Consider the following 24456-nt stretch of genomic DNA (forward strand, 5'->3'; position numbering starts at 1 on the left):
CAGTTCCAGCAATGGGATTGAAAGGTGGTCTGGAACAAACTGTCTCACCCGGGGTTGAGGCAGGGTAATACCCCCCCCCCCCGAAAAAGTCAGAGAAAGGGCCAGGGGAGACAACAGCTATGGACCAACCCAGATGCTCACACCACCTAACCAATGAGTGTTGTGTGTGCACAATTAGACCAAAATCTGTGAAAAAATGAAATGAAATGTAAACAAGAAGTACAAATGTGACTAACAGGTCAAAAAGTGTGTGCGTTTAACAGATTTTATATATATATATATATATATATATATATATATATATATATATATATATATATATATATATACACTACCGTTCAAAAGTTTGGGGTCACCCAAACAATTTTGTGTTTTCCATGAATAGTCACACTTATTCACCACCATACGTTGTGAAATGAATAGAAAATAGAGTCAAGACATTGACAAGGTTAGAAATAATGATTTGTATTTGAAATAACATTGTTTTTACATCAAACTTTGCTTTCATCAAAGAATCCTCCTTTTGCAGCAATTACAGCATTGCACACCTTTGGCATCCGTCCACAACACTTTTTTCCAGTCTTCCTCTGTCCAATGTCTGTGTTCTTTTGCCCATCTTAATCTTTTTCTTTTATTGGCCAGTCTCAGATATGGCTTTTTCTTTGCCACTCTGCCCTGAAGCCCAAAATCCCGCAGCTGCCTCTTCACTGTAGATGTTGACACTGGTGTTTTGCGGGTACTATTTAATGAAGATGCCAGTTGGGGACCTGTGAGGCGTCTGTTTCTCAAACTAGAGACTCTAATGTTGCTTATCTTCTTGCTTAGTTGTGCAACGCGGCCTCCCACTTCTTTTTCTACTCTGGTTAGAGCCTGTTTGTGCTGTCCTCTGAAGGGAGTAGTACACACCGTTGTAGGAAATCTTCAATTTCTTTGCAATTTCTCGCATGGAATAGCCTTCATTTCTAAGAACAAGAATAGACTGTCGAGTTTCAGATGAAAGTTTTCTTTTTCTGGCCATTTTGAGCGTTTAATTGACCCCACAAATGTGATGCTCCAGAAACTCAATCTGCTCACAGGAAGGTCAGTTTTGTAGCTTCTGGAAGGAGCTAGACTGTTTTTAGATGTGTGAACATGATTGCACAAGGGTTTGCTAATCATCAATTAGCCTTCTGAGCCAATGAGCAAACACATTGTACCATTAGAACACTGGAGTGATAGTTGCTGGAAATGGGCCTCTATACACCTATGTAGATATTGCACCAAAAACTAGACATTTGCAGTTAGAATAGTCATTTACCACATTAGCAATGTATAGAGTATATTTGTTTAAAGTTAGGACTACTTTAAAGTTAGCTTCATTTAAAAGTACAGTGCTTTTCCTTCAAAAATAAGGACATTTCAATGTGACCCCAAACTTTTGAACGGTAGTGTATATATATACCGGTATATATATATGTGAATGAAGTGTCTGTAAGGTAAGTGAGACCAGGGTGAATGTGTAGCAAATAAAGGCTAAAATCAATAAGGTCTAAACACACCCAAAGAATGCAATAAATGCACTAAAAATTGTGTTATATACAACCATAAATATGTCTGCCATTACCCATATGATAACGAATACTGCTCAAAGTGATCCCTTCCTTGTACGACAAAGTGGAGGACTGAACTGCCAATCGGTCCCAGCTGAAGTACCCCCCGGGCCTGGGCAGGTCCCCCGCCAATGTCATGCATCAACGCCTAGGCAGCGAATGTGAGGTGAGAGAGCCTTCCACCTAAGGTACACTGTACCCCAGTGGATGCCCACCCACCTCTGCTGCAGCGTGTGATGGAAAAGACAAATCAAACTTCCGCCTTGCGGCGTTTAATGGCGCTGCTCCCTGGGCTTGTTTGAACAATGACGCCGATGCACTGGGGTCAAACCCGCTCCCCATTGTGTGATTGGGATGGGTGGAGGGGAGAGAGCTGAGCGCATCACAACCCCGGAAGTGAGACTGCTGGGTGTCCTGACCAACCTCCCATATGCTGGGCTGGCTAATAGATGGTCTAAGAGGATACAGTGCCTTGCAAAAGTATTCACCTCCATTGGCTTTTTACCTATTTTGTTACATTACAGCCTTTAGTTCAATGTTTTTTAATCTGAATTATATGTGATGGATCAGAACACAATAGTCTAAGTTGGTGAAGTAAAATTAGAAAAATATATACATAAAGCTATTTTTCAGAAATGAAAAACTGATAATTGGCATGTGCGTATGTATTCACCCCCTTTGTTATGAAGCCCATAAAAAGCTCTGGTGCAACCAATTACCTTCAGAAGTCACATTATTAGTGAAATGATGTCCATCTGTGTGCAATTTAGAGGCTGTCACACCTAAGCAAGAGGCACCACTAACCAAACACTGCCATGAAGACCAAGGAACTCTCCAAACAAGTAAGGGACAAGGTTGTTGAGAAGTACAAGTCAGGGTTAGGTTATAAAAAGATATTCAAATCTTTGATGATCCCTAGGAGCACCATCAAATCTATCATAACCAAATGGAAAGAACATGGCACAACAGCAAACCTACCAAGAGACTGCCGCAAACCAAAACTCACGGACCGAGCAAGGAGGGCATTAATCAGAGAGGCAGCACAGAGACCTAAGGTAACCCTGGAGGAGCTGCAGAGTTCCACAGCAGAGACTGGAGTATCTGTACATAGGATGATAGTAAGCCATACTCTACATAGAGTTGGGCTTTATGGCAGAGTGGCCAGAAGAAAGCCATTACTTTCAGCAAAAAACAAAATGGCACATTTTGAGTTTGCGAAAAGGCATGTGGGAGACTCCCAAAATGTATGGAGGAAGGTGCTCTGGTCTGATGAGACTAAAATTGAACTTTTTGGCCATCAAAGAAAACGCTATGTCTGGTGCAAACCCAACACATCACATCACCCAAAGAACACCATCCCCACAGTGAAACATGGTGGTGGCAGCATCATAATGTGGGGATGTTTTTCAGCAGTCGGGACTGGGAAACTGCTCAGAGTTGAGGGAAAGATGGATGGTGCTAAATACAGGAATATTCTTGAGCAAAACCTGTACCACTCTGTGTGTGATTTGAGACTAGGATGGAGGTTCATCTTCCAGAAGGACAATGACCCCAAACACACTGCTAAAGCAACACTTGGGTGGTTTAAGGGGAAACATGTAAACGTGTTGGAATGGCCTAGTCGAAGCCCAGACCTCAATACAAAAGAAAATCTGTGGTCAGACTTAAAGAGGTTGTAAAGGTAAAAATGTTAGAATGCATTAAGGTGAAAAAACTTCCGACAATACCGCCGCCCCAGCCCCCCCGTTTTACTTACCTGACACCTCGAAAGTCAGCCGTTCGCTCCCGACATCCATTTCATCGCTCAGCCCAGCTGATTGGCTACAGTGGATGGATTGAAAGCAGCGCAGCCATTGGCTCGCGCTGCTGTCAATCACATCAAATGACGCGGCGCGCCGAGGGGAGGGGCCGAATGATACAGTGAGCGGCTATAGCCGCTGGCTGTATCACGGGAGCGCGCCCGCAAGCACTAACCACCATGCGAGGGAGCTCGCATTAAGGTAGTTAGTTCTTGTGGGGAGGAGCTGAAACAGCCGCCGAGGGACCCCAGAAGAGCAGGTTCGGGGCCACTCTGTGCAGAACGAGCTGCACAGTGAAGGTAAGTATAACATGTTTGTTATTTTTTTTTTTTTTTTAATTACCTTTACAACCCCTTTAAAGATTGCTGTTCACAAGCGCAAACCATCCAATTGGAAGGAGCTGGAGCAGTTTTTCAAGGAGGAATGGGCAAAAATCCCAGTGGTAAGATGTGGCAAGCTCATAGAGACTTATCCAATGCAACTTGGAGCTGTGATAGCCGCAAAAGTATTGACTTTAGGGTGGTGAATAGTTATGCACATTGACTTTTTCTGTTATTTTGTCCTATTTGTTGTTTGCTTCACAATAAAAAAAAAAACATCTTCAAATTTATGGGCATGTTCTGTAAAATAATGATAAAAATTATGCAAATTCTCAAACAATCCATGTTAAAGAGGAAGTAAACCCTGATGGGTTTTACTTCCTCTTTATTTCCCTGCAAAGGTAAAGCATAATGGGCTACCATGCATCGCATGGTAGCCCATTATGCGTCTCTTACCTGAAACCGAAGCCTGCGATGTCACCGCTGTCCCCCACTAGCAGCGAGCGTCCATCTTCACCCCTCTTCCTTCCGGGGGCCGCAAATTCCGGCTCTGTTACTGGCCAGAGTTGGGTGACGTCACTCCCGCGCATGCGCACGGGAGCCGTCAGTCACGGCATGACCCCCTGCGTAGACATCAGCGCACGGCTTTATTGTAAATATCTCCTAAACCGTAGAGGTTTAGGAGATATTTCCAGCACCTACAGGTAAGCCTTAATATAGGCTTACCTGTAGGTAAAAGTGGTTGTAACAGGGTGTACAACCACTTTAATTCCAGGTTGTGAGGCAACGAAACACGAAAAATGCCAAGGGGGGTGAATACTTTTGCAAGGCACTGTATCCCTAAGAGATCAAAGAACTATTTGATCTTGTAGGGATATTCCCTTTAGACTATCTATTAGCCAGCCCAGCATATGGGCGCTTGGTCTGGACACCCAGATCCGCCAGACACCCAATCCGCCAGACAGATGGGGAACGGGTCTCCATCCATCTGGTTTTAGCGGATTGGATGTAAGCGGGTGTAAACGGACACGTCTGTTTACATCCGTCTCTCCATAGAGGATAATGGAGGGTCCGATCAGGTCCACCTGAAAACTGACAGGCTGACCTGATCGGTTTGCCGTGTGAAAGGGCCCTTCGGCTCGGTCCTGTGACTTCCAGTGCAACTTACTTGCGACTTTGATGTTTTGTAACTTGGCTTTGGCCAATCATAACAATACAGAGTGTGACACATATTATTGAACTTTAAAAACCCTCTGAAGTCACCAACAAATGAATACAAATGAACCGCACGTGTCTAATACCTACAAACTGCTGTTACCTGGAAGGCATATCGTCTGCTTTCCCTTAGTAAGGAAAAAAGAATTGGTTATATTTAGTGATCTTATATTTTTCTTTTAACTACTTTTTGACCGCCTAACTGGGAAAATACATCATTACTTTGATGTTAAATACCGGGGTCATTGCTGCAGCTAGATGCCATAACCCCGGTATTTTATTTTCCCTTAGGCGGCGGTCTTTTAGATAAAAGTGGTCCCTGCGGTGGATTCACCGCGGACACACTTTTAGAAGCGGCAGGAGAGGTGACCACCCGCCCGCTGCTTCCCGACTGTTCCCGGGCTTACATTACTGACAGTGGCGGCTGGTGTTTTTTTTTTTTTTTTTTGAGGGGAGCGGCACTAGCACAACTGCCCCTACCCCCCCGTCGCGCGACATGGCACTAACACCCCTAGCAAACCCCCCACCACCACCCCCTGTCCTTACCCTGGATGCGGGCGGTGAGAGCAGCAGTCGGAGATGACGCGGCCATCTTCCAGCCCTGTCTTTTAGCATTGCGGGCTCAGGGAAAGCTGCTCCTCCCGGTGCTAGACGACCAATAGGATGGCCTGACGTTTTGGCCAATCGGGAAACGCGGGAAACGGGTTTCATACCTGCCTCCCGATTGGCTGGGAGGAGGATCAGTATTGCAACAGCGAATATTTATTCACTGTTGCAACACAAGTGGGTGGGCTCCAGACATATTCTCTGTGACCCGAGCCCACCCTATTTTTAAGCCTATTAGAGCCTCTGGCTCTAATCAGGTGCTTAAAAAAAAACCCTGGCCGCTGTAATTCATGTGCCTGGTACCTTGAAAGGGGCCGGACACATGAATAGGGGGCGGCCACAGATAGATTCATTCTATGCATGAATCTATCCACTGCATATAGGGTTGGCGAGGAGAGAGGGGGCGGCGACCGGGCGGCCCTAATGGATGGGCCGCCACTGGTTACCGATCGCTAAGCCCAGGAACCATCCAGCGCCAGCAGTATCTTGCCATAAAGATAACCGATGGCAAGATGCTCACCGCATATCTCTATGCCCTTAGAAGACTGGAGCGATGTCATTTCATCACTTCCGATTCTTGGGCCATGTAAACATGTTGTTGTTTTTTTTCTTCTAAAGCAAAAGATACAGTATATATATATTTTTATCTTTTAAGTGTAGAGGAGAGATTTGGGGTCTTTTAGACACCAGATCTCTCCATAAAGAGGACCTGGCGTGCTGTATTGCTCTCACTTGTATTATACAAAGAAATTGGGGTATATATTATGTTTTTTTTTTATTATTCATTAAAGTGTAAGTTCACCTTTACAGAAAAATCTGTAGGGTGAACCTACACAGGACCCCCTCCTCAACCCCCCTCAGTCCCGCTGACCTGCAGCGCGGCGATCTTCCATTCTAAGCCCCTCTATAGCTGCCTCACCGGTCCGGGGCTTAGAAATCCCCTCGGCATTCACGCATCTTCTTCCGGATGGGCTACGAGGGTTCTGATTGGTTGCGCCGACCGATTAGAATGCTCCCAAACATCCCTCCTGATGGGGTACGTTTAGGAGATTAAGCTGCGGGATTTCTAAGCCCCAGACCGGTGAGGCGGCTATACTGGGGCTCATAATAGGAGATCGCTGCCATGCAGGCTCAGCGGGACTGGGGGGGGTTGAGGAGGGGGTCCTGTGTAAGTTCACCCCACAGATTATTCTGTAAAGGGGAACTTACCTTTTAACTACTTGCCGACCACGTGTGTAATAGCTCTTTTACTATTTGTTTAAAATGCTCTTGTGCAACAGGAGCCATTAAAGTAAAAAAAAAAAAAAACTACTTGCCGACCAGCCGCCGTCGTTATATGGTGGCAGGTTGGCTTCCCTGCACGAATTGCCATAGCTGTATGGCGACCGTTCTAAGGGCTATAGGGGGCGCGCGCCCACGACACCAGAGCTGATGCGCGTGGCCATTGGCCGCGATGTCCACCGGCAACCTGCGATCGCTCCTCAGAGAGCCAGAATGGGGATCTGTCAATGTAAACAGACAGATCCCTGTTCTGTCAGGGAAGTAGAGAGAGATCTGCTCTTCCTAGTGATCTCTCTCTACTCCCAGGCAGTTCACTCCCCCCCAGTTAGAAACACCTCCCTAGGGAACACTTAACCCCTTAATCGCCCCCCTAGCGTTAACCCCTTCCGTGCCAGTGACATTTATACAGTAATCAGTGGCTATTTTTAGCTCTGATCGCTGTATAAATGTCAATGGTCCCAGAAAAGTGTCAAAAGTGTCCAATCTGTCCGCCGCAATGTCGCAGATCTCCGCCATTACTAGTAAAAAAAAAAATTGATTAAAAAAATGCTATAAATATATCCCCTATTTTGTAGACGCTATAACTTTTACGAAAACCAATCAATATACACTTATTGAGATTTTTTGTTTACCAAAAATATGTAGAAGAATACATATTGGCCTAAACTGATGAGGAAATTAGTTTTTTTTTGGATAGTTATTATAGCAAAAAGTAAAAAATATTGTTTTTTTTTCCAAAATTGTTGCTATTTTTTGTTTATAGCGCACAAAACGCAGAGGTGATCAAATACCACCAGAAGAAAGCTCTATTTGTGGGGGGAAAAAAACGTCAATTTTGTTTGGGTACAACGTCGCAATGTGTCCGATCTGTCCGCCGCAATGTCGCAGTCCCGCTAAAAATCACAGATCTCCGCCATTACTAGTAAAAATAAAAAATTAATAAAAAAAATGCCATAAATATATCCCCTATTTGGTAGATGCTATAACTTTTACGAAAACCAATCAATATACACTTATTGAGAATTTTTTTTTACCAAAAATATGTAGAAGAATACATATTGGCCTAAACTGATGAAGAAATTTGTTTTTTTTTGGATAGTTATTATAGCAAAAAGTAAAAAATATTGTTTTCTTCCCCAAATTGTTGCTATTTTTTGTTTATAGCACAAAAAACGCAGAGCTGATCAAATACCACCAAAAGAAAGCTCTATTTGTGGGGGGAAAAAAAAACTTCAATTTTGTTTGGGTACAACGTCGCATGACTGCGCAGTTGTCAAAAGCGACGCTATTAAAGCGACGCAGTGCCGTATCGCAAAAAAATGGCCTGATCAGTCAGTGGGTAAATCCTTCCGGGGCTGAAGTGGTTAAAGTGTATTTTTTAATTAAAAATTTGCGCTTGAAAAACCGCTGCACAAAAACCATGTGACATAAAAAAAAAAAAAATTGCAATTTTGCAATGACTGATTTTTTACTTGTAAAGAACAAATGTCAGGCTGGTTCCTTAAGTGGTTTATACTTAATAATGTTAATCAAAGAAAATCATTGAAAATATCAACCATATTATATTATTATACAGGATTTATATAGTCTCAACATTTTGTGCTGTGCTTTAAAAAATAAAGGGGAAAGTGCTGTACAGCTTAGAAATTTAACTTATAGTGATATATTTGACTTGAGTATGTGTGTGTGTGTGTATATATATATATATTTATTTAAACACTATATCTGGATGTATGAAATGTTGTTGCTAGAGAAGGATAGTGCGCTGGTCTTTACAGATGCAATCTAGTAGCTCCTATAAGGACTGACCCCCCCCCCCCCAGAAGACTCTGCATGCAGTTTATTAGACAATGGTCGGAGAATGACTAGACACAGGGGATGGGATAAGTAGGCTGAGTGGGGGCTGGGCATGCGGGGAGGTGTAGAGTTTGTCTCTATACAGAAGCTGTGTTACAAGTCCGCCTCTGCAGGCGAGAGACTGACTCATCCATGTCTTGCTAAGCCCAAGATGTGTCTTTGTGTCTTAATCACACACACTGAACCTGATACATTTGTATAAACTTCTATACGTTCTTTAATATATATCTTGATGGGTCTATAATGCTATAGCACGGAGCCCGGCAGACATGAAATGGCAGTTTCCATCTGAATCTTTTCACATAGGCTTTGGGCTTCATGCCCATATCCTTCAAGAGGGTCCATAGATGAGGAGAAAGTAGACCTGCTTGTTGAGTTGCACTTTCAACCTGACTTTTTATCAACTAAAGCTGGTCAGACCCCAGTGGTGGACATATTTTTTGATTTTGGTGGGGTCAAATTGATGTTTGTTTTTGACAGTAGTGATGAGAAAATACATAGGAGCAGGAAGGAAAATTTCTCTCAAACTCTGCATGTGGTTTTCGCTTGGGAAAAACTGTACATATTGCAACGAAACCTGTTTATCACATCTGGAATTCCATTCAGTTAGCAGGTCTGGGTGGAATTTTAAGGGCTTTGGACTAAATCAGTTGACCCAAAGTTGGCTAGAAAGAAAGTTCCCACAAATTAATTTTGTACGAATGTTTGAACAAAAATCTAACTGCCAGTTTAGGAGAATCTCTACACTCACTTTGGAAGTGATCCTTGGGTTGGTCTGATCTTTTTAATGGTCTTCTTATTGGAGTGAACGCACATGTGTTTGGGCACCATTCCAGTAATTGAATTAGATGTGTGTGATCTCTAATTTTGTCTCTATTAGCAGTACAGTGGTGTAGCCCCCCCAGTACAGGGGGTAGCCTCTGGTGGTGCCTGTTGTGCTGTACTGGCCTGAATCATGGGTAAGCAGCATCGCTCTTCCCCCATGTATCCCATGTATATATTGCTATTGCTATTGACATTATTGCAATAGATGATGTTGTATTTTTGTCAAAATGTATCGTTATTGATCACTTGTCAATCAAAGTGCAGATTTTCTCCTGACGAAGCGGCATTAGATCGCAAAACTAGTTGAGATATGCTATCCGTGATCAACTATCCCACTGTGATCCTTCCCCTCTGGGGACCGCTATATTGGTGATATATAATTGTGCTGATAAGTTTACATACCCTGGCAGAATTTATGATTTCTTGGCCATTTTTCAGAGAATATGAATGATAACACAAAATCTTTTCTGTCACTCATGGTTACTGTTTGGCTGAAGCCATTTATTATCAATCAACTGTGTTTACTCTTTTTAAATCATAATCACAACAGAAACTACCCAAATGACCCTGATCAAAAGTTTACATACCCTGGTGATTTTGGCCTGATAACATGCACACAAGTTGACACAAAGGGGTTTGAATGGCTATTAAAGGCAACCATCCTCACCTGTGATCTGTTTTCTTGTAATTAGTGTGTGTGTATAAAAGGTCGATGCGTTTCTGGACTCCTGACAGACCCTTGCATCTTTCATCCAGTGCTGCACTGGTCTCCCTGGATTCTGAGTCATGAGGAAAGCAAAAGAATTGTCAAAAGATCTGCGGGAAAAGGTAGTTGAACTGTATAAAACAGGAAAGGGATATAAAAAGATATTCGAGGAATTGAGAATGACAATTAGCAGTGTTCAAACTCTAATCAAGAAGTGGAAAATGAGAAGTTCTGCTGAAACCAAACCACGGTCAGGTAGACCTATTACAGGAAAATTGTTCGGGATGCAAAGAAAAACCCAAAATAACTTCAGGTGAAATACAGGACCCTCTGAAAACATGTGGTGTGGCTGTTTCAAGATGCACAATAAGGAGGCACTTGAAGAAAGATGGGCTGCATGGTCAAGTCACCAGAAGAAAGCCATTACTACGCAAATGCCACAAAGTATCCCGCTTATAATACACCAAACAGCACAGAGACAAGCCTCAAACCTTCTGGCACAAAGTCATTTGGAGTGATAAGACGAAAATTTAGTTTTTTGGCCACAACCATAAACTCTACATTTGGAGAGGAGTCAACAAGGCCTATGATGAAAGGTACACCATTCCTACTGTGAAACACAGAGGTGGATCGCTGATGTTTAGGGGATGTGTCAGCTACAAAGGCACAGGAAATTTGGTCAAAATTGATGGCAAGATGAATGCAGTATGTTATCAAAAAATACTGGAACATTTGCATTCATCAGCCAGGAAGCTGCGCATGGGACGTACTTGGACATTCCAACATGACAATGATCCAAAACACAAGGCCAAGTCGACCTGTCATTGGTTACAGCAGAATAAAGTGAAGGTTCTGGAGTGGCCATCTCAGTCTCCTGACTTCAATATCATTGAGCCACTCTGCAGTTCATGCAAGACAGCCCAATAATTTACAGGAACTGGAGGCTTTTTGCCAAGAGGAATGGGCAGCTTTACCATCTGAGAAGATAAAGAGCCTCATCCACAAATACCACAAAAGACTTCAAGCTGTCATTGATGTTAAAGGAAGCAATTAATGCCCTGTACACACGGTCGGATTTTCTGACGGCAAATGTGTGATAGGACCTTGTTGTCGGAAATTCCGATCGTGTGTAGGCTCCATCACACATTTTCTATCGGATTTTCCGACACACAAAGTTTGAGAGCAGGCTATAAAATTTTCTGACAACAAAATCCGTTGTCGGAATCTCCGATCGTGTGTACACAAATCCGACGCACAAAGTGCCACGCATGCTCAGAATAAATAAAGAGAAGAAAGCTATTGGCTACTGCCCCGTTTAGAGTCCCGTCATAAGTGTTTTACGTCACCGCGTTCAGAAACGATCGGATTTTCTGAAAACTTTGTGTGACCGTGTGTATGCAAGACAAGTTTGAGCCAACATCCATCGGAAAAAATCCATGGATTTTGTTGTCAGAATGTCCGATCAATGTCCGACCGTGTGTACAGGGCATAAGTATTAAGAAGTATTAAGAACTGGGGTATGTAAACTTTTTATCAGGGTCATTTGGGTAGTTTCTGTTGTGATTATGATTTAAAAAGAGTAAACACAGTTGATTAATAATAAATGGCTTTAGTCAAACACTAATTATGAGTGGAAGAAAATTTTTTGTGTTATCATTCATATTCTCTGAAAAATGGCCAAGAAATCATAAATTCTGCCAGGGTATGTAAACTTATGAGCACAACTGTACATGGATTGTTACCATGATTTTTAGTCTGTATTTGATTGTATGTTGCTTTTTATTGAACTTGTATTAATAAAAATGTATATACTTTTTCATACACCTGTTTACACAACTTGAATTTATCTCAGTTTAATTTGTACCGTGATAGTCCAATTGCTCCTGCTCTCTAGGGAGGTTTGGTTGGGGACCAACCTCCCGATCCATATATCTCTAATTTCTGGATGATGGTACAATTCTTTTTACCCCTTTTATCGCATTCATGGTTATAGAGGCTACATCTATTTCTTTATTAGCAGTACAGTGGCTTAGGCCGGCCATACACAGGTTGCAGGAAAGAAATTTGCTAGATTCCCCCATCAACACAGACAGTGTTGATTCCGAAATCCCTCCTCCTACGCCATTGTCTTCTCCCGGTGGGAGAAGACAGTGATTATTGCTAGCGGCTACTGAAAATCGCAAGAAAATCAGGCAGACTGGTTGTACCCAAGTGGATCGATTGATCCACTTGGTACATTCAGCCTGCCCATTAACATTTCGAGTCTCTGCCGGTTCCTGCTGAACCAGCCGAGATTCGAACCGTGTAAGGCCGGCCTTAGTGCAACTTAAGCCAACACACCGGTAGCTATCCTTATAACTAAACCCATTCAGGGTGAAACACCTTTTCTATGTTGTCTGTGGCCAAATGAAGGTTTTAAGAGTAGTTGACTTCATCAGTGTCGGGCTTGAGTGGACTTGTTTCCTTGGGTTCGGAGCGTTGACTTCCTTACCAGCACCAAGAGCGCCAGCAGTGGAAGAGAGACTTTGGTCTGCAGTGGTCCTGTTTGGTTTGGATTATTTAACAGTGGCTTAGTGGTTAGCACTTCTACCTTGTAGCTCTAGAGTTCTTGGTTTAAACCTTAACCAAGACACTACCTGCAAAGACTTTGGTTGCTTCCCCTGTGCTTATGTTGGTTTCCTCCGGTACTCTGGTTTCTTCTCACACTCCAATTTTCTCTCAACTTTAATTTTCTCCTAAACTGGCTCCAGTACAGTATGTATGTATGTATGTATGTATATATATATATATATACACACATGTGAGATGGGGATCTTAGATTGTAAGCACCTTGAGGGCAAGGACTGATGAGAAAGTACAATATGTAAAGTGTTATATAAATTGTTGGTATTTTATAAATATCTGTAATAAATACATTGGGAATTCTGTAGATCAGCCTTTCTCAGTCTTTTTACCCCAGAGGAACCCCTAAAATAATTTTCAGGTCTCAGGGAACCCTTACTGAAACCAAATTATTGGGGAGCAATGGAGAACATGCCCCTTCAAGAGATTGTCAAAATGCCAACCTTAGGCAAGCCTTAGGCCCCTTTCACACGAATGGACCATTCAGGTCCGCCTGTCAGTTTTGGACCTGAACGGGCGCTCCATGTTAGTCTATGGAGTGACGGATGACAGCGGTGACATGTTCGCTGACATCCGACCCGGTCTGATCTGCTAAAATCAGGCGGATGGCCCTACGTTTGCATCTGTCCCTGGCGGATCGGATCGGGTGAGATCTGATGAAAACATGCTGTCCGTTTTCGTCCGATCTCTCCATAGCAGCCAGCGGCTCTCGACAAGCCCCTCCCCGCTCAGTGAGCAGAGAGGGACCTGTCATCCGCCGGCTTAGCGGAGATCAACGGAGAGATCTCCCACTGAGCTGGCGGACAGAGGCGGAACCTGTGGCAGCGGATCCGCCTCGTGTGAATGAGGCCTTACATGATTTGATTTTCTTTCCTGCAACCAAGGGTTGCGGGGAAAAAAATTGCATGATTCCCCCATCAACACATTCAGCGTAGATGGGGGAATGCTTCCCGCAGTGCTACTGTGTTCTGCCGGTGGGGGAGGGGTGGAGGAGGGATGCGAAGCCTTTTCCGACTGGCAAAACACAATGATAACTGTTAGCAATAATAGCCGTAGGCAGTAATCACATGCCAAAAAGTCGATGGATCGACTTCAGTACAACCAGCTTGCCCATACAAGGATCAAATCTAGTCCAGTCCCTGCTGAACCGGGTGAGATTCGATCCATGTATCGCCGGCTGTACAGACAGCTAAAAAGATCATTGGTGACATACTGCAGGCTCTGTCAAGTGGCATTAATCCAGCATCTATGCAGGCACCATCAAATGCTTTGCCTTTCATCTCTATTTTAACCACTTGCCTACAGGGCACTTGGACCCCCTTCCTGCCCAGGCCAATTTTCAGCTTTCAGCGCTGTCACACTTTGAATGAAAATTGCACAGTCATGCAGCACTGTACTCAAACTAAATTTTTATAATTGTTTTTAGACAGATAGAGATTTCTTTTGATTGTATTTAATTACCACTGGGTTTTTTATTTTTTGCTAAACAAATGAAAAAAGACCAAAAATTTTGATAAAAAAAAGTTTTTCTTCGTTTCTGTTGTAACATTTTGAAAATAAGAATTTTTTCTCCTTCACTGATCTGCACTGATGAGACTGCACTGATATGCTGCACTGATGGACACTGATAGGTGGCACTGATGAGGCGTCACTGATGAGGTGGCAGTGATGAGGCGGCAGTGATGAGGTGGCACTGATGAGGCGGCACTGATGAGGTGGCACTGTTGAGGTGGCACTGATGAGGTGGCACTGCTGAGGCGGCAGTGATGAGGTGGCACTGATGAGGCGGCACTGATGAGCAGTGATGAGGTGGCACTGATGAGGCGGCACTGATGAGGTGGCATTGATGAGGAGGCACTGATGAGGATGCACTGATATTCAGCACTGATGGACACCGATAGGTGGCATTAATGACACTGATAGGCAGCACTGATGGGCACCGATAGGTGGCACTGATGGGCGGCACTGATCTGGAACTGATTGGCAACACTGGTGGGCACAGATTGGCAGCACTGGTGGACACTGTTGAGACTGCACTGATCATCAGGCCACTGATGATCAGTGCCCTGATTGTCGGTGCAGATGTCCCCTGTGTGGATTTGATGGTTTTCGGCTCTCCTCTCTTCACGCGCTGTTATGCCGTGTACACACGACCGGACTTTTCGACCGGACTGGTCCGACGGAATGAATCCGGTGGACAATCCGACCGTGTGTGGGCTTCATCGGACCTTCAGCGGACCTTTTCTGTCGAAAATCAGACGGACTTTAGATTTGGAACATGTTTCAAATTTGTCCGACGGACTCGAGTCAGGGCGAAAAATCCGCTTGTCTGTATGCTAGTCCGACGGACTAAAACCGACGCTAGGGCAGCTATTGGCTACTGGCTATAAACTTCCTTATTTTAGTCCGGTTGTACGTCAGCACGTTCGAAACGATCGGACTTTGGTGTGATCGTGTGTAGGCAAGTCCGTTGCGTCGGAACTCCATCCAAAGTCCGTCAAAAAGTCCTTCGGAGTTCTGTCCGTCTGAAGTCTGCTCGTGTGTACACGGCATTAGTGTTAGGGGAGGATTGCCGATAACCGGCAAATCCTGTTTACATTGTGATTGGACACTACTGATCAGGTGGTAAAGAGCAACAGTGATTGGCTCTTTACCCTGATCACAGATCACTGCCGATGCGTGCCACAGGGGGCACGCAGGCAGCGCGAGCATGGTCTCCTGGCAAAGTGTGGCCGCGCTGTAGCCGTCATTCGGGGAAGGGGTTTAACTGAATGGCTTGTTTTACAAGGCGATCGTCTAGAATCACTTTTACACTACCTTCTTCCACTCTGAAGGTGCTGATGGACACCAGGAACCTTCTTCAGAGGAATCTTCTTTTTATATTTGAAATCAGATTCATAATATACCCTGAAATAATGTAAACCTGACAACCTCTAGTACTTGTGCAGTGAACAGGTTGGCAATGGAGAGCCGGTACATCAGGCTCCTGTTACCCGAAACACAACGTGCTTCTTTAACAGAAGAAACTAGGAGTCAGCAAAGATGCACAGCTCTGATCATATGATGTTATGTCACTGACCACATGTAACACATGATGGGATGTCTGGTGTATGGTATTGTATATGTGATGCCAGTGTGACATTGCTGTAAAGACATTAGGCGGCTGGCCACAATTGTTAAAACAGTTACAGTCTTGTTTTTAACTTACCATATACATTGCATTTACAGGCTTAAATATGCATATGAAGATTATTCTATATGATGTTTCCAAATTAATGTTTTTTTTGGGTTGTTATTTCCTGGGGGGGGGGGGGGGGGGACGGACGACTCTGGAACTTTCTATATAACCTTATAATTCTGGTATGACGGGGTGCCACCTCGCTGGATTTGACACATTCTCTCCTCCGGCTGGAGGTTCTCAAATGTGCATATTTTACGAGGCAAATGTCTTGGTTTGTTTTTTGTTCTGTTTTTTTCTCTTTCTTTTGTACAGGTTTTAACTTTTTTTGTCTCCGCTGCTGTGGATTCTTACAATATTGTGTATAATTCTTGTCAAAACTCAAATAAAAAGTAATTTGCAAAAAAAAAAAAAAAATATATGCATACGAAGAAAGCTTTAAAAATGATGTGTGCACACAGCTTAGAATGGTTTATTTATGGTTCCTCTGACTTTCATGGCTTCAAAAACATCCATTTATACCTAGAATATACTGTATAGTGTTTATTGATAACCCTCCAGGGCTTTTCCCTATTGCGTTACAACCTGGAATTAAAATTGGCACTCTGAAGGCTTAAAATTGGGTTGTTATTGTAAGACGAAAAAGCAGACAATGGGTGGTTGCCACCAATTTGTATTTTTAGATATACACCCAACCCCTCCCATAATTGATACCTAGTGGAGCTACCATTGACTGAAATTACATCTGTGAGTCCTTACCAGGCTTGTGAACTTGGATCCTGCAATTTTTTTTACCCATTCTCCATGGCAAAATGACCACATCTTTGTCAGGTTGGATGGAGATTGTTGGTGAACAGTAAGGCTTATAGCTCCAATACGCTGGAAGGGAAAAAAAATCAATTATTCTGTATGGAGATGGTTCACATCTGCACTGTCTCCAAGTCACCAGAAGCTCAGAAAAGTTCTGGAGCTTTTTTGTAGCTTGAATCGGGCAGATTTGAGCATTGTTGGTGCGCTTTTATTCCCATAAAAATGAATGACAATGCACCATTTACGTGATATATGTAAAAAATAAAATAGTAACAATATATGAATAAATAAATGCTAAATAAATACACAAATAGCTAACAATCTGTATAAATAAATATTAAATAAATAAAATAAATTTATAATATGTAATAATATATAAACAAATAATAATTAACCCCTAAAAAAAAAAAATTATTATTATTATTAATACTAAATAAACACCTAAACCCAAACATAAAAACATTACTATTATTAATAATAATAATTATTATTATTATTATTATTTATTTATTTTGTATTAGGGTTAGGGAGATTAGTTATTTATTATTTTTATTATTATTTTATTTTTTTAAGCATTAGGGTTAAGGTTAGGGGTTAATTATGTCTTTATTATTACCTAGTATTTATTTATTTATGATTCTTTTTATTTATTTGTGTGTTTATTTTACATTTATTTATCAATGTATTATTATTATTATTATTATTAGTAGTAGTAGTAGTAGTACCCTGTTTCCCCGAAAATAAGACCTAGCGTGATTGTCGGTGATGGCTGCAATATAAGCCCTACCCCCCAAATAAGCCCTACCCTCTTTCCCCGAAAATAAGCCCTACCCTGAAAACAAGACCTACAAGGACTTTAACTAGGGCTTATTTGGGGGGTAGAGCTTATATTGCAGCCATTACCGACAATCACGCTAGGTCTTATTTTCGGGGAAACAGGGTAGTAGTAGTAGTAGTAGTAGTAACACCCTAACCCCAAACAAAATAAATAAATAACCCTAACCCCTAATCCTAACTCTAACCTTAACTCTAATGCCCCGTACACACGGTCGGACATTGATCGGACACGGATTTTTTCCGACGGATGTTGGCTCAAACTTGTCTTGCATACACACGGTCACACAAAGTTGTCGGAAAATCCGATCGTTCTGAACGCGGAGACGTAAAACACGTACGTCGGGACTATAAACAGGGCAGTAGCCAATAGCTTTCGTTTCTTAATTTATTCTGAGCATGCGTGGCACTTTGTGCGTCGGATTTGTGTACACACGATCGGAATTTTCTTGTAGGAAAATTTTATAGCAAGCTCTTAAACTTTGTGTGTCAGAAATTCCGATGGAAAATGTGTGATGGAGCCTACACACGGTCGGAATTTCCGACAACAAGGTCCTATCACACATTTTCCATCGGAAAATCCGACCGTGTGTACAGGGCATAAGGCCTCTTTCACATGGGTGGACCGTTCAGGTCCGCCTGTCAAATTTTTAGGCGGACCTGAACAGACACTCCATGGAGGTCTATGGAGGGATGGATGTCAGCGGTAAGAGAGGCTGCTGAGAACTTTCCTATCACTTTCGGTCATACGGGTGTGAGGCTTGGAACACACACGCCGCTGTAAGGAGACATTGGAATTAAGTGGGAGATAGACTGAGACTCCGCTCTCCATACACACTGCTGGATTAGCTTGGTGCCGGCTTAGGGGCACCTTAACATGTGAGTTTGACTATGTTTTTAATTTTTTAAATAAAATGAGAGTTACATACTACACAATGATGGCTACCTATATGTCTTTATGAGCACTAAACAGAGCAAGAGGCATTATTATACTGCTTGGACAGGCTGCTATTGGATCCATCATAAACGGAGTGGTTATCCTAAATGAACCAAAGGCACATATTCTTACCATATCTGGTGAGTGGCCATTGCACTAGGTGGTGGTGAAGTCACGATAAGTGGTGAATTAGGAGCACTTTATATTGAAGAGGAACGTTATTACTGCACAGAAGTGATCACTCACCGAGTACATCCAGTGTACTGTGGTTTATACGTACATGTTGGAGACATTTTTTTTGCACCGTGCAGCACACATATATATTGTTATGTGAATTCTATGACCACCAAGTAATATTGGCACATTGTATGATTTTAGTTTTCATTTATAATTTACATTTTACATTTCTATGTATATATTTTTTTTATTTTCATTTTTTAATATTTTGTTAGCACTAGCACTTTAAACAGTTATTGGTAACAGCATAAGATATTCCACTAAGATACTTTTTAATCAGGATTAATATGTGGGAAAGATTTTTTTTTTTTATATCAATATAGCAGGCATAGAAAAGCACTTTATTACAGGATTAATATATAATTTGCACAATTTGCACATTTTATGTTTTAGGAGTGGCTATTATACATAGAAGTTAGAGCAATCCACTTTTTACTACAAATAAATAACCCTAACCCCTAATCCTAACTCTAACCTTTTTTTTTTTTTAACTCATTTATTTTTATAAATTTTTACAAAAACATATACCACTGATCGAGAGGCACCTCGTATACATACTATTATAACATCTTTACAATGTTGTGTATAAATTTACACTTAAATAACCTCCAATACATTAATATATCCAGTTCGTATTTACTTCCTTTAACCACTTCAATACAGGGCATTTTCACCCCCTTCCTTCCCAGACCAATTTTTAGTTTTCAGCGCTGTCGCACTTTAAACGACAATTGCGCGGTCGTGCAACGTTGTACCCAAACAAAATTGACGTCCTTTTTTTCCCACAAATAGAGCTTTCTTTTGGTGGTATTTGATCACCTCTGCGGTTTTTATTTTTTGTGCTATAAACAAAAGAAGAGCGACAATTTTGAAAAAAACACAATAATTTTTACTTTTTGCTATAATAAATATCCCAATTTTTTTTTTTTTTTTTTAAACAAATTTTTTCCTCAGTTTAGGCCGATACGTATTCTTCTACATATTTTTGGTAAAAAAAAAATCACAATAAGCGTATATTGATTGGTTTGCACAAAAGTTATAGCATCTACAAAATACGGGATAGATTTATGGCATTTTTTTAAAAAAATGTATTTATTTATTTTTTTTATACTAGTAATGGCGGCGATCTGCGATTTTTTTTTTTTTCGTGACTGCGACATTATGGTGGACATATCGGACACTTTTGACAAATTTTTGGGAACATTCACATTTATACAGCGATCAGTGCTATAAAATTGCACTGATTACTGTGTAAATGTGACAGGCAGGGAAGAGGTTAACCACTAGGGGGAGACGAGGGGTTAAATGTGTTTCCTAGGGGAGTGATTTTAACTGTAGGGGGAGGGGACTCACAAGGGGAGGAGACTGTTCGGTGTTCCTCTGTACTGGGAACACACCATCGGTCTCCTCACGCCTGACATGATGTGGATCTGGGGGTTTACACACACAGATCCACAGTCCTGCTCGGTTAACGGGCAATCGTGGGTGCCCGGCGGACATCGCGGCCGCCGGGCACACGCACCGGGTCCCAAGCAACGCGACGGGCACGCGCGCCCCCTAGACGGCTGGGAAGCCCAGGCCATCCTATGACGCCCGCCCAGGATCGGAGATCCCATCTGCGGATGTCATTTGAGATTGGGCGGGTATTGAAGTGGTTAAAAGGGGAAAAAAAAAAAGGCACAACTACTACCAATACCTCAGCTCCCTCTCCTCTATGGTTCTCTAACCTTTTGTGACCCCTCTATCCTTTTATAACCCCTCCCCTCTCCTCTCTTCCTAATCTTTTTTAATAAAGTGCAACTGTCCCTTCCATACACCGTGTCTATTTAAATAACAGATATATTATGTATTATTTCTCTCTTCTCACTCTTATTTGCCACTTCCCTTCATCCTCTCCACTCCCCCCTAGTCCAGGAACAGAGTTCCAGCAGGGAACCTGGCATCCTGCATCCTGGCATCCTGCTGGAACTCTGTCCAAGTGGAACTGGTCTAAGTGATGTTTAACATTTGGGGATACAAAAACATCAGAGAAGGATAAACACCCCTGGACGGAGGACCGCTTCCTGGACTTTGCCATCGCAGGATTTTCCACATATGCCTTTTACCCCTGCAGGGGTTAGGCAGTCCGGTGAGTGTAAGCACGAGTGGGGGTGCAGTGAAGGACGGGGACAACACCAGTCAATGCTGAAATCACGTTTTTTTCACCAAAAGGATACACTTTAGGACCTTGATTTTGGACACTTACTGCTTTATACATTTTTGTTGTTTTTCACATATATATTTTCTTTACCTTTCACTCATTGCTTTGTTGGACTTTTTTATGCACACATGCTGGGGATTTTTTACTGTCCATAATTGTTTGTTCTTTACTGCCAATACTGTTTTATTGCCATAAGTGTTTATTTCGGAGTTCTTGTTTTTACTTTTGGGGACATTTCTATACATATATAGGCAGTTGGTTCTTATTGAGAAATTGGCACATATATATTTATCTCAGGAGCAAGTTGCACTTTATTATTCTAACACCTGTTGGGAGTGTTGTTTGCACTTTAATAGCTCCCACAACACATTGGTCACACGCATATTAATTGTTTTATTATTTTTTATTATTTTATTATTTTTTCTACATGTATGCCTCCTTTTTTCTTACACTTGTAGGAATCATTATTTAATGCACATATAGCCGGACAGCGCCAATTCCCCTGTTTATAGCAATTTCTGTACACTGGATTTCACCTAGGTGATTTTCATTTTTAGGGGGGCAACAGTCCTTCCTTGTTCCTATTCTCCTAAGCGCAGAATATCGTCACCCATTAGTTCTCGGAACAATGTTTCAATTTTTTTGAACCATCTTATTCCGATCCAAACTGGAGAATTATGTAGCTGATACAAGAGTTGGGGCATCCAGATCATTTTAATGAGGTTAATTCTTCCAGCTGCTGACAGAGGAAGACGACTCCAGATATCACACTTCCGCTGAAATTTAAGCAGAAGAGGAGCAAGATTATCCTCAATATACTGACCTGGGTTCCTTGTTAACCATACTCCTAAATACTTCATCTTGTCTACCACCTAACTCTAACCTTAACTCTAAGGCCCCTTTCACACAGGCGGACCGTTCAGGTCCGCCTGTCAGTTTTTTAGGCGGACCTGAACGGACACTCCATGGAGGTCTATGGAGGGACGGATGTCAGTGGTGACATGTCCGCTGACATCCGACCCGCTCCAGTCCGAAAAAGTGTGACGGAGCAAAAACCTATTTTTCCATCCGTCATCGGATCGGGTGACGACGGAATCTGCAGTCCATCATCATCCGATCTCCCATAGAGGAGAGCGGCGCTCTGACAGGTCCGTCCCTGCACAGTGTGCAGAGACAGACCTGTCATCTGCCTGCTCAGCGGGGGATCGACAGAGCGATCCCCCGCTGAGCAGAGCGGGCTCCGTACAAGGACACGTCCATGTGAAAGAGCCGTAACCCCTTACCCTAATGAAAAATAACTATAATAAATGAATAATAACAATGAAAAAAGAAATAAAAGCTAATGGAAAAGCTAAAAAAGCTTAAGCCTAGGTTTCCACTATTGCGACCTGAAATTTGCACGATTTTGTCGCGATTTTTGTTCCCCCGCATCAAAGTAGGACCAAAGTAGTGCAGGAACTACTCTGAAGTCGCACAGATATGAAAGGTACTTGGAAATCATGGGGTATGACTTGCAAAGTCGCATGACAAGTCGCCCTAATCGAAACCGAGCCTAAATGCCTAGCAACAAATGATGCAACAGATGATACTTTCCTCCATTGGCTAATAAAAAAACACCAAAGCTCAAAAACGCTGTATAAAAACGTGCAAGTCATGCATAAAAACACGCCAAAAAAATGCCAGAAAACCGATCAAAGACCCTACACTCAGGTATGAATGCAGCCCAATGAAAGACCCTACACTCAGGTGTGAATGCAGCTCGATCAAAGACCCTACACTCAGGTAGAAATGCAGCCCGATCAAAGACCCTACACTCAGGTATAAATGCAGCCCGATCAAAGACCCTACACTCAGGTATGAATGCAGCTCGATCATAGACCCTACACTCAGGTGTGAATGCAGCCCGATCAAAGACCTTACACTCAGGTGTGAATGCAGCCCGATCAAAGACCCTACACTCAGGTATGAATGCAGCTCGATCAAAGACCCTACACTCAGGTATGAATGCAGCTCGATCAAAGACCCTACACTCAGGTGTGAATGCAGCTCGATCATAGACCCTACACTCAGGTGTGAATGCAGCCCGATCAAAGACCCTACACTTAGGTGTGAATGCAGCTCGATCAAAGACCCTACACTCAGGTATGAATGCAGCCCGATCAAAGACCCTACACTCAGGTATGAATGCAGCTCGATCATAGACCCTACACTCAGGTGTGAATGCAGCCCGATCAAAGACCCTACACTCAGGTGTGAATGCAGCCCGATCAAAGACCCTACACTCAGGTATGAATGCAGCCCGATCAAAGACCCTACACTCAGGTATGAATGCAGCTCGATCATAGACCCTACACTCAGGTGTGAATGCAGCCCGATCAAAGACCCTACACTCAGGTGTGAATGCAGCCCGATCAAAGACCCTACACTCAGGTGTGAATGCAGCCCGATCAAAGACCCTACACTCAGGTATGAATGCAGCCCAATCAAAGACCCTACACTCAGGTGTGAATGCAGCCCGATCAAAGACCCTACACTCAGGTATGAATGCAGCTCGATCAAAGACCCTACACTCAGGTATGAATGCAGCTCAATCAAAGACCCTACATTCAGGTATGAATGCAGCCTATGCTCAAGTTCTAGCTCAGATTTTTAATTGAACTGAGGTTTGGGCTTTGGCTGGTTTTAAAGCCAAGTAAATTAAACATTTCCCTTTATTTCTTATCCTGTATATGCCATAGGAAATAAGAGTAAAGCTGGCCATACATGGCCCCATCAGTTGAAAGGGGGACCCAGGCACCTGCTGAGCAGGAGGTCTGGCTGTACTGTCTTATTGCAGACACAATTCCTCTTCTGCCTCCCCCTATATCACTGCCAGCTTCTCCTCCTCTTTCTCCCTCCGGCTGCACTGCAGAGGGATTGGTCCTAGCACATGTGCCGCTTCCATCCGCTGTCCAGACCCCCCATGTGCGCCTTTCTTCCGCAACGCTTCCGTCTTCCCTCCTCTCCTCTCCCGCTGGAAGCTGCTACAGGCCCACCGGTGGATGTTTCAGGATGGAGAGCAGGGGAAGGGGCTGGCAAATATGTAATTTACTGGCCCCTTCGTTTCCTAAATGAACACAGTGAGCAATCAGTACCAATCATTCCTGTGTCCATTTATCACTGAAGAATATTAAACTGTGTTTGTGAATGAACAGGAAGCCTCAGATCGCTTCCTATTCATTCATCTGTGCAGCTGAGGCTGCAGAGAAAGGGACTGATAAATCTATGTCCTCAGTCATTTTCTGAAGGGTGGTGCCCTGTCAAGTAGGCTGTATGGGGCCCTGTTATTTCTAGCAGCAGCCCTGCCGTGTTGGCACCATTTGGCTTGACAAAATTCGACTTTTCAATCAAGGAACTGGGGGGGGGGGAATTTTGGGCCTCATCCAATCAGATGTAGTCAT

This window comes from Aquarana catesbeiana, linkage group LG09 (assembly GCF_042186555.1).
Source record: "Aquarana catesbeiana isolate 2022-GZ linkage group LG09, ASM4218655v1, whole genome shotgun sequence".
NCBI lineage: Eukaryota > Metazoa > Chordata > Amphibia > Anura > Ranidae > Aquarana > Aquarana catesbeiana.